This window comes from Oncorhynchus keta, unplaced genomic scaffold, assembly GCF_023373465.1.
Source record: "Oncorhynchus keta strain PuntledgeMale-10-30-2019 unplaced genomic scaffold, Oket_V2 Un_contig_23619_pilon_pilon, whole genome shotgun sequence".
NCBI classification, from domain to species: domain Eukaryota; kingdom Metazoa; phylum Chordata; class Actinopteri; order Salmoniformes; family Salmonidae; genus Oncorhynchus; species Oncorhynchus keta.
Window position 1 is genome coordinate 1 of NW_026283481.1, and position 10,578 is coordinate 10,578.

At 48.6% G+C, this 10,578-nt stretch overlaps 1 long non-coding RNA gene and 1 pseudogene across 22 annotated transcripts; both read left to right on the top strand.

The window, feature by feature from the left end:
* Nucleotides 1-2,075: 2,075 nt before the first annotated feature.
* On the top strand, nucleotides 2,076-8,008 carry LOC127921806 (multidrug resistance-associated protein 1-like; annotated as a pseudogene).
* On the top strand, nucleotides 3,830-6,116 carry LOC127921808 (uncharacterized). 22 transcript variants are annotated; one of them, XR_008109634.1, is made up of 8 exons: nucleotides 4,142-4,186; nucleotides 4,338-4,401; nucleotides 4,589-4,731; nucleotides 5,172-5,299; nucleotides 5,533-5,596; nucleotides 5,691-5,722; nucleotides 5,819-5,946; nucleotides 6,084-6,116. It is a non-coding gene; the product is annotated as an uncharacterized LOC127921808 (long non-coding RNA). The 22 variants fall into 22 exon arrangements; XR_008109620.1 differs by lacking the exon at nucleotides 6,084-6,116 and adding an exon at nucleotides 4,956-5,019 and having other exon boundaries at nucleotides 5,819-5,973; XR_008109625.1 differs by lacking the exons at nucleotides 4,142-4,186; nucleotides 6,084-6,116 and adding an exon at nucleotides 3,830-3,916 and having other exon boundaries at nucleotides 5,819-5,973.
* Nucleotides 8,009-10,578: the final 2,570 nt, after the last annotated feature.

The window sequence follows — 10,578 nt, forward strand, 5'->3', positions numbered from 1 at the left end:
CATCATCTCCATCACATCCCTCCGTGTCATCCGTCCATCATCCCTCATCACATCCCTCCATCACATCCTCCAAGTGTCATCCCCCATGTCATCCTCCATGTCATCCTCCATCACATCTCCATGTGTCCTCCAGGTCATCCCTCCATCACATCCGTCATCATCCCCCATATTCCCTCCATGTCATCTCCTCCATTCACATCCTCTCCATGTCGGCCCTTCCAAGTTGGTCATCCCTTCCATCCACATCCCTCCGTGTCCATCCTGTCATCCCTCCATGTCATCCCTCATCAAGTCCATCCTCATGTCGATCCCTCCATATCATCCCTCCATGTCATCCCTCCATGTCATCCACTCCATCACATCCCTCCGTGTCATCCCTCCATCATCCCTCCATGTCATCCCTCCACTCATCCCTCCGTGTCATTCCCCATTCATCCCTCCATGTCATCCCTCCATCACATCCCTCCATGTCATCCCTCCATGTACATCCCTCCGTGTCATCCCTCCATCACATCCCTCCGTGTCATCCCTCCATTACATCCCTCCGTGTCATCCCCTTCCGTCTACATCCTCTCCATGTCATCCTCCATCACATCCCTCCGTGTCATCCCTCCATCACATCCCTCCGTGTCATCCCTCCATCACATCCTTCGTGTCATCCTCCAGTCACATCCTTCATATCTCTCACCATCACATCCTCCGTGTCATTCTACTAATCACATCCCTCCGTGTCGTCCTACCATCACATCCCTCCGTGTCATCTCTCATCACATCCCTCCGTGTCATCTCTCTCCATCACATTCCTCCGTGTCATCCCTCCGTCACATCCCTCCATGATCATCCCACCATCACATCCCTCCGTGTCATCCCTACCATCACATCCCTCCGTGTCATCCCTACTCATCACATCCCTCCGTGTCGTCCTACCATCACATCCCTCCGTGTTGCATCCATCCATCACATCCCTCCGTAGTCATTCTCCTCCATCTACGTTCCTCCATGTCATCTCTCCATCTACATCCCTCCAAGTGTCAGTCCTCTTCCATTACATTCCCTCCGTGTTATCCTCCGTTCTCCATTCACGTCTCTCTCCGTTGTCATCCTCCGTACTCATTCATCACCTCCTCCGTTGTCATCCCTCCATCTACGATCCTTCGTGTCATCCTCTCCAGTGTCATCGTCCTTCAGTGTCTATGTCATCCCTCCGTGTCATTCCTTCCAGTCGTTATCTCCTCCTGTGTCATCATCACGTTGTCATCTCATTCATCCGTGTTATCTCCTCCATGTCAGTCCCTCCATTACATCCTCTCAGTGTCATCCCTCCATTACATGTCATTCGTGTCATCCCTCATCACATCCCTCCATGTCATCCCTCTCACGTTATCATCCCTCCATCTACATCTCTCTCATGTCATCCCTCCGTGGTCATCTCATGTTCCTCGTGTCATCTCTCTCCGTGTTATCCCTCCGTGTCATCCTCTATGTCATTCCTCCATGTTATCTCCTCCATGTCGTCCTCATCTCATCTCTCCATGTTATCTCCTTCCGTGTCATCCTCTCTATGTCATCTCTCATCTCATCTCTCCATTCTCATCTCTCTCCGTGTTATCCCTTCAGTGTCATCTCTCCGTGTCATCTCTTCTCATGTTCATCCTCTCCATCTCATCCCTCCATTCTCATCCCTCCATGTTATCTCTCTCAGTGTCATCCCTTCGTGTCATCTCTCCGTGTCATTCCTCCATGTCAGTCCTCCATCTCATCCCTCCATGTCATCCCCTCCATGTCATCCCTCCATGTCATCCTCTCCATCTCATCTCTCTCCATGATCATTCCTCCGTGGTCATCCCTTCCGTTATCTCTCTCCATCATATCTCTCCATTACATCCTTCCATCACATCCCTTCCGTGGTCATCTCCTCCATGTCATCCCTTCCATTACATCCTTCCGTTGTCATCCCTCCATTACATCCTCTCCATCACATCCCTTCCATTACATCCCTCCGTGTCATCTCTTTCCGTGGTCATCCCTCCATCTAATCCTCTGTGTCATCCCTCCAGTGTCATCCCTCCCCACAGCGTTTCTACGTGGCGTCGTCTCGTCAGTTGAAGCGTCTGAGTCGGTCAGTCGCCTCCCGGTCTCACACACTTCAACGAGACGTTGCTAGGCGCCAGCGTCATCCGAGCCTTTGGGGAGCAGGAACGCTTCATCAGGGAGAGTGACGGTCGAGTTGACCACAACCAGAAAGCATACTACCCCAGCATCGTAGCCAACCGGTGAGGAGCGCGGTCACACACGCACACCTTTATTGGTTGAATCAATAAGTCATGTTGAGATATAAAATATTTTTAAAGCAAAATCCAAACTAATGAGACCTGGTCAACATTTATAGCAGGTACTATTAACATTCACCTGCGTCTGGAGTTTGTAGGGAACTGTACCGTAATGTCTCTAATATCTCTGTGTGTTGTAGGTGGCTGGCGGTGCGTCTGGAGGGAACCGCACCGTAATGTCTCTAATATCTCTGTGTTGTAGGTGGCTGGCGGTGCGTCTGGAGTTTGTAGGGAACTGTACCGTGATGTCTCTAATATCTCTGTGTGTTGTAGGTGGCTGGCGGTGCGTCTGGAGGGAACCGTGCCGTAATGTTTCTAATATCTCTGTGTGTTGTAGGTGGCTGGCGGTGCGTCTGGAGGGAACCGTACCGTAATGTCTCTAATATCTCTGTGTTGTAGGTGGCTGGCGGTGCGTCTGGGAGGGAACCGTACCGTAATGTCTCTAATATCTCTGTGTTGTAGGTGGCTGGCGGTGCGTCTGGAGTTTGTAGGGAACTGTACCGTGATGCTCTAATATCTCTGTGTTGTAGGTGGCTGGCGGTGCTGCCTGAGGGAATGTACCGTAATGTCTCTAATATCTCTGTGTAAGCCAGGTGGCTGTGCCTGGAGGGAAACTGCATCGTAATGTCTCTAACATCTCTGTGTGTTGTAGGTGGCTGGAGGTGCGTCTGGAGGGAACCGTACCGTAATGTCTCTAATATCTCTCTGTGTTGTAGGTGGCTGGCGGTGCGTCTGGAGTTTGTAGGGAACTGTACCGTAATGTCTCTAATATCTCTCTGTGTTGTAGGTGGCTGGCGGTGCGTCTGGAGTTTGTAGGGAACTGTACCGTGATGTTTCTAATATCTCTGTGTTGTAGGTGGCTGGCGGTGCGTCTGGAGTTTGTAGGGAACTGTACCGTAATGTCTCTAATATCTCTGTGTTGTAGGTGGCTGGCGGTGCGTCTGGAGTTTGTAGGGAACTGTACCGTAATGTCTCTAATATCTCTGTGTTGTAGGTGGCTGGCGGTGCGTCTGGAGTTTGTAGGGAACTGTATCGTAATGTTTGCTGCTCTGTTTGCTGTGATGGCCAGAGAGAGCCTCAGCCCTGGGATCATGGGCCTGTCCATCTCATACGCACTACAGGTCAGTACCGTGTGTGTGTGTGTGTGTGTGTGTGTGTGTGTGTGTGTGTGTGTGTGTGTGTGTGTGTGTGTGTGTGTGTGTGTGTGTGTGTGTGTGTGTGTGTGTGTGTGTGTGTGTGTGTGTGTGTGTGTGTGTGGTTTCATTTTTTTAAAAACGGTTTAGTTTCACAGCGGTCGGGTACCTCCTCCTCTCCCCTAAAACAGGCAGTGGATGAATGAGGATCTTAAGTTAAAGATGGTCCTCCATGTTGTTTAACTCCAGTCAGTCCTGAGAGCCCAGGTTGTTTAACCCTGCTGTCCTGAGAGCCCAGGTTGTCAACTGCCGTCCTGAGAGCCCAGGTTGTTTAACCCTGTCATCTGAGAGCCCAGGCTAGTTTAACCCAGTCAGTCCTGAGAGCCCAGGTTGCTCAACCCTGTCAGTCCTGAGAGCCCAGGTTGTTTAACCCTGTCAGTCCTGAGAGCCCAGGTTGTTTAACCCTGTCCTGAGCCCAGGTTGTTTAAGTCCTGAGAGCCCAGGTTGTTTAACCCTGTCAGTCCTGAGAGCCCAGGTTGTTTAACCCTGTCAGTCCTGAGAGCCCCAGGTTGTTTAACCCTGTCAGTCCTGAGAGCCCAGGTTGTTTAACCCTGTCAGTCCTGAGAGCCCAGGTTGTTTAACCCTCAGTCAGTTCCTGTCAGTTAAAACCCTGTCAGTCCTGAGAGCCCAGGTTGTTTAACCCAGTCAGTCCTGAGAGCCCAGGTTGTTTTAACCCTGTCAGTCCTGAGAGCCCAGGTTGTTTAACCCCTGTCAGTCCTGAGAGCCCAGGTTGTCCTGTCAGAGCCCAGGTTGTTTAACCCTGTCAGTCCTGAGAGCCCAGGTTGTTTAACCCTGTCAGTCCTGAGGAGCCCAGGTTGTTTAACCCTGTCAGTCCTGAGAGCCCAGGTTGTTTAACCCTGTCAGTCCTGAGAGCCCAGGTTGTTTAACCCTGTCAGTCCTGGAGAGCCCAGGTTGTTTAACCCTGTCAGTCCTGAGAGCCCAGGTTTGAGCCCAGGTTGTTTAACCCTGTCAGTCCTGAGGAGCCCAGGTTGTCAGTCCCTGAGAGCCCAGGTTGTTTAACCCTGTCAGTCCTGAGCCCAGGTGTTTAACCCTATCAGAGCCCAGGTTGTTTAACCCTGTCAGTCCTGAGACCGTCAGTCCTGAGAGCCCAGGTTGTTAAACCCTGTCAGTCCTGAGAGCCCAGGTTGTTTAACCCTGTCAGTCCTGAGAGCCCAGGTTGTTTAACCCTGTCAGTCCTGAGAGCCCAGGTTGTTTAACCCTGTCAGTCTGAGCCCAGGTTGTTTAACCCTGTCAGTCCTGAGAGCCCAGGTTGTTTAACCCTGTCAGTCCTGAGAGCCCAGGTTGTTTAACCCTGTCAGTCCTGAGAGTTTAACCTATCCCAGGTTGTTTAACCCTGTCAGTCCTGAGAGCCCAGGTTGTTTGTCAGTCCTGAAGAGCCCAGGTTGTTTAACCCAGTCAGTCCTGAGAGCAGGTTGTTTAACCCTGTCAGTCCTGAGAGCCCAGGTTGTTTAACCCAGTCAGTCCTGAGAGCCCAGGTTGTTCCTGTCAGTCCTGAGAGCCCAGGTTGTTTAACCCTGTCAGTCCTGAGAGCCCAGGTTGTTTAACCTAGTCAGTCCTGAGAGCCCAGGTTGTTTAACCCTGTCAGTCCTGAGAGCCCAGGTTATTTAACCCAGTCCTGAGAGCCCAGGTTGTTTAACCCTGTCAGTCCTGAGAGCCCAGGTTGTTTAACCCTGTCAGTCCTGAGAGCCCAGGTTGTTTAACCCTGTCAGTCCTGAGAGCCCAGGTTGTTTAACCCTGTCAGTCCTGAGAGCCCAGGTTGTTTAACCCCCTGTCAGTCCTGAGAGCCCAGGTTGTTTAACCCCAGTCAGTCCTGAGAGCCCAGGTTGTTTAACCCTGTCAGTCCTGAGCCCACCTGTCAGGTTGTTTAAGCCCCCTGTCAGTCCTGAGAGCCCAGGTTGTTTAACCCTGTCAGTCCTGAGAGCCCAGGTTGTTTAACCCTGTCAGTCCTGAGAGCCCTGAGTTTAACCCAGTCAGTCCTGAGAGCCCAGGTTGTTTAACCCTGTCAGTCCTGAGAGCCCAGGTTGTTTAACCCTGTCAGTCCTGAGAGCCCAGGTTGTTTAACCTGTCAGTCCTGAGAGCCCAGGTTGTTTAACCTGTCAGTCCTGAGAGCCCAGGTTGTTTAACCCAGTCAGTCCTGAGAGCCCAGGTTGTTTAACCCTGTCAGTCCTGAGAGCCCAGGTTGTTTAACCCAGTCAGTCCTGAGAGCCCAGGTTGTTTAACCCAGTCAGTCCTGAGAGCCCAGGTTGTTTAACCCAGTCAGTCCTGAGAGCCCAGGTTGTTTAACCCAGTCAGTCCTGAGAGCCCAGGTTGTTTAACCCTGTCAGTCCTGAGAGCCCAGGTTGTTTAACCCAGTCAGTCCTGAGAGCCCAGGTTGTTTAACCCTGTCAGTCCTGAGAGCCCAGGTTGTTTAACCCTGTCAGTCCTGAGAGCCCAGGGTTTTAACCCAGTTTAACCCTGTCAGTCCTGAGAGCCCAGGTTGTTTAACCCTGTCAGTCCTGAGAGCCCAGGTTGCTTAACCCTGTCAGTCCTGAGAGCCCAGGTTGTTTAACCCAGTCAGTCCTGAGAGCCCAGGTTGTTAAACCAGTCAGTCCTGAGAGCCCAGGTTGTTTAACCCTGTCAGTCCTGAGAGCCCAGGTTGTTTAACCCAGTCAGTCCTGAAGGCCCAGCAGAAATCATTCATCTCTTTCATTTATCTGCATGTCCAGTCCTTCTATTCAGCCTCCCAATTATGAGCACGAAACACCTCTCATAAACGGTTGCATTCAATGAGGTCCTTGAAGCAAAAATCTGATACAAATGTAAAAAAAAGTTTTAATTTTTCCTTTATTTAACCAGGCAAGTCAGTTAAGAACATATTCTTATTTTCAATGACGGCCTGGGAACAGTGGGTTTAACTGCCTGTTCAGGGCAGAATGACAGATTTGTACCTTGTCAGCTCGGGGTTTGAACTGCAACCTTCGGTTACTAGTCCAACGCTCTAACCACTAGGCTACCCTGCCGCCTCTGCACTCTAACCACGAGGCTACCCTGCCACCTCTACCTCCTAACCACGAGGCTACCCTGCCGCCTCACCCTCTAACCACTAGGCTACCCTGCCGCTCTACACTCTAACCACTAGGCTACCCTGCCGCCTCTGCCCTCTAACCACTAGGCTACCCTGCCGCCTCTACCCCTAACCACTAGGCTACCCTGCCGCCTCTACCCTCTAACCACTAGGCTACCCTGCCACCTCTACCCTCTAACCACTAGGCTACCCTGCCGCCTCTACCCTCTAACCACTAGGCTTCCCTGCCGCCTCTACACTCTAACCACTAGGCTACCCTGCCGCCTCTACCCTCTAACCACTAGGCTACCCTGCCGCCCGAGTGCTGTATGTACAGAAAGGGTTTTCTCACAGTGGGAAATTAATGTCCAATTAGTCAGTGACCACTACTGTCTCTGCCTCTCCTTCTCTCTGCCCCTGTCTTTCTTTCTCTCTGTCTCTGCCTCCTTCTCTCTGTCTCTGCCTCTGCCTCCTTCTCTCTGTCTCTGTCTCTGTCTCTGCCTGCCTTCCTTCTCTCTGTCTCTGTCTCTGCCTCCTTCTCTCTGTTTCTGTCTCTGTCTCTGCCTCTCCTTCTCTCTCTGTCTCTTTCTGTCTCCTGTCTCTGTCTCTGTCTCCTTCTCTCTGTCTCTGTCTTTCTGATCTGTCTCTGCTCTCCTTTCCTCTCTGTCCTGTCTTTCTGTCTCCTTCTCTCTGTCTCTGTCTCTGCCTCCTTTCTCTGTCTCTGTCTCTGTCTTCCTTCTGTCTCTGTCTCTGTTCTCCTCCTTCTCTGTTCTGTCTTTCTGTCTCTGTCTCTCTCCTTTCTCTGTCTCTGTCTTTCTGTCTCTCTCTGTCTCTGCCTCTCCTTCTCTGTCTCTGCCTCCATCTCTCTGTCTTTCTGTCTCTCTCTGTCTCTGCCTCTTCTCTCTGTCTCTGTCTTTCTGTCTCTCTGTCTCTGCCTCCTTCTCTCTGTCTTCTTCTGTCTCTGTCTCTGCCTCCATCTCTCTGTCTCTGTCTTTCTGTCTCTCTTGTCTCTGCCTCTCCTTCTCTCTGCCCCCTGTCTTTCTGTCTCTGCTCTATCTCTCTGTCTTTCTGTCTCTCTGACTTGCCTCCATCTCTCTGTCTCTGTCTCTCTGTCTCTGCCTCTCTCCTTCCTCTGCCCCTGTCTTTCTGTCTCTCTCTGTCTCTGCCTCTTGTCTCTGCCCCTGTCTTTCTGCCTCCATCTCTGTCTTTCTGTCTCTCTCTGTCTCCTGTCCGTCTCTGTCTCTCTGTCTCTGCCTCTCCCTTCTCTGCCCTGTCTTTCTGTCTCTCTGTCTCTGCCTCTCCGTCTCTCTGTCTCTGTCCTGTAGCTGACGGCCTCTCTGACCTGGCTAGTGAGGATGTCTTCAGATCTGAAGCCAACATTGTGGCATGGAAGTCAAGAGAGTACGAGACACAGAGAAGGAGTACGTCTGTGTGTGTTTATGTTCCCATACACAACTCTGGCAAGTTGAGCTGTGACGGCATTTTTGAAGACTGTTATTAGTCAACCAAATCTACTTCATAAATAACATATGACCTGCCATACTGTCTTCGGTGGCTGGTCTTTCTATAAAATAACATATGACCTGCCATACCGCTCTTCCAGTCAGCTGAATTCTTTCTATGAATAACATATGACCTGCCATACTGTCTTCAGTCAGCTGGTCTTTCTATAATATAACATATGACCTGCTGTCTTCAGTCAGCTGGTCTTTCTATAGAAATAACATATGACCTGCCATACTGTCTTCAGTCAGCTGGTCTTTCTCTACTTCTATAAAAATAACATATGACCTGCCATACTGTCCTTCCAGTCAGCTGGTCTTTCTATAAAATAACATATGACCTGCCATACTGTCTTCAGTCAGCTGGTCTTTCTACTCCTATAAAATAACATATGACCTGCCATACTGTCCTTCAGTCAGCTGGTCTTTCTACTTCTATAAAATAACATATGACCTGCCATACTGTCTTCAGTCAGCTGGTCTTTCTACTTCTATAAAATAACATATGACCTGCCATACTGTCCTTCAGTCAGCTGGTCTTTCTATAAAATAACATATGACCTGCCATACTGTCTTCAGTCAGCTGGTCTTTCTACTCCTATAAAATAACATATGACCTGCCATACTGTCCTTCAGTCAGCTGGTCTTTCTATAAAATAACATATGACCTGCCATACTGTCCTTCAGTCAGCTGGTCTTTCTACAAAATAACATATGAACTGCCATACTGTCTTCAGTCAGCTGGTCTTTCTATAATATAACATATGACCTGCCATACTGTCCTTCAGTCAGCTGGTCTTTCTACTCCTATAAAATAACATATGACCTGCCATACTGTCCTTCAGTCAGCTGGTCTTTCTATAAAATAACATATGACCTGCCATACTGTCTTCAGTCAGCTGGTCTTTCTATAATATAACATATGACCTGCCATACTGTCCTTCAGTCAGCTGGTCTTTCTATAGAATAACATATGACCTGCCATACTGTCCTTCAGTCAGCTGGTCTTTCTATAGAATAACATATGATCTGCCATACTGTCCTTCAGTCAGCTGGTCTTTCTATAAAATAACATATGACCTGCCATACTGTCTTCAGTCAGCTGGTCTTTCTACTCCTATAAAATAACATATGACCTGCCATACTGTCCTTCAGTCAGCTGGTCTTTCTATAAAATAACATATGACCTGCCATACTGTCTTCAGTCAGCTGGTCTTTCTATAGAATAACATATGATCTGCCATACTGTCCTTCAGTCAGCTGGTCTTTCTACTTCTATAAAATAACATATGACCTGCCATACTGTCCTTCAGTCAGCTGGTCTTTCTATAAAATAACATATGACCTGCCATACTGTCCTTCAGTCAGCTGGTCTTTCTATAAAATAACATATGACCTGCCATACTGTCCTTCAGTCAGCTGGTCTTTCTATAAAATAACATATGACCTGCCATACTGTCCTTCAGTCAGCTGGTCTTTCTACAAAATAACATATGACCTGCCATACTGTCCTTCAGTCAGCTGGTCTTTCTACAAAATAACATATGACCTGCCATACTGTCTTCAGTCAGCTGGTCTTTCTACTCCTATAAAATAACATATGACCTGCCATACTGTCCTTCAGTCAGCTGGTCTTTCTATAAAATAACATATGACCTGCCATACTGTCCTTCAGTCAGCTGGTCTTTCTACTCCTATAAAATAACATATGACCTGCCATACTGTCCTTCAGTCAGCTGGTCTTTCTATAAAATAACATATGACCTGCCATACTGTCCTTCAGTCAGCTGGTCTTTCTATAAAATAACATATGACCTGCCATACTGTCCTTCAGTCAGCTGGTCTTTCTATAAAATAACATATGACCTGCCATACTGTCCTTCAGTCAGCTGGTCTTTCTATAAAATAACATATGACCTGCCATACTGTCCTTCAGTCAGCTGGTCTTTCTATAAAATAACATATGACCTGCCATACTGTCCTTCAGTCAGCTGGTCTTTCTACTTCTATAAAATAACATATGACCTGCCATACTGTCCTTCAGTCAGCTGGTCTTTCTATAAAATAACATATGACCTGCCATACTGTCTTCAGTCAGCTGGTCTTTCTATAAAATAACATATGACCTGCCATACTGTCCTTCAGTCAGCTGGTCTTTCTATAAAATAACATATGACCTGCCATACTGTCCTTCAGTCAGCTGGTCTTTCTACTCCTATAAAATAACATATGACCTGCCATACTGTCCTTCAGTCAGCTGGTCTTTCTACTTCTATAAAATAACAAATGACCTGCCATACTGTCCTTCAGTCAGCTGGTCTTTCTATAAAATAACATATGACCTGCCATACTGTCCTTCAGTCAGCTGGTCTTTCTATAAAATAACATATGACCTGCCATACTGTCCTACAGTCAGCTGGTCTTTCTACTTCTATAAAATAACATATGACCTGCCATACTGTCCTTCAGTCAGCTGGTCTTTCTATAAT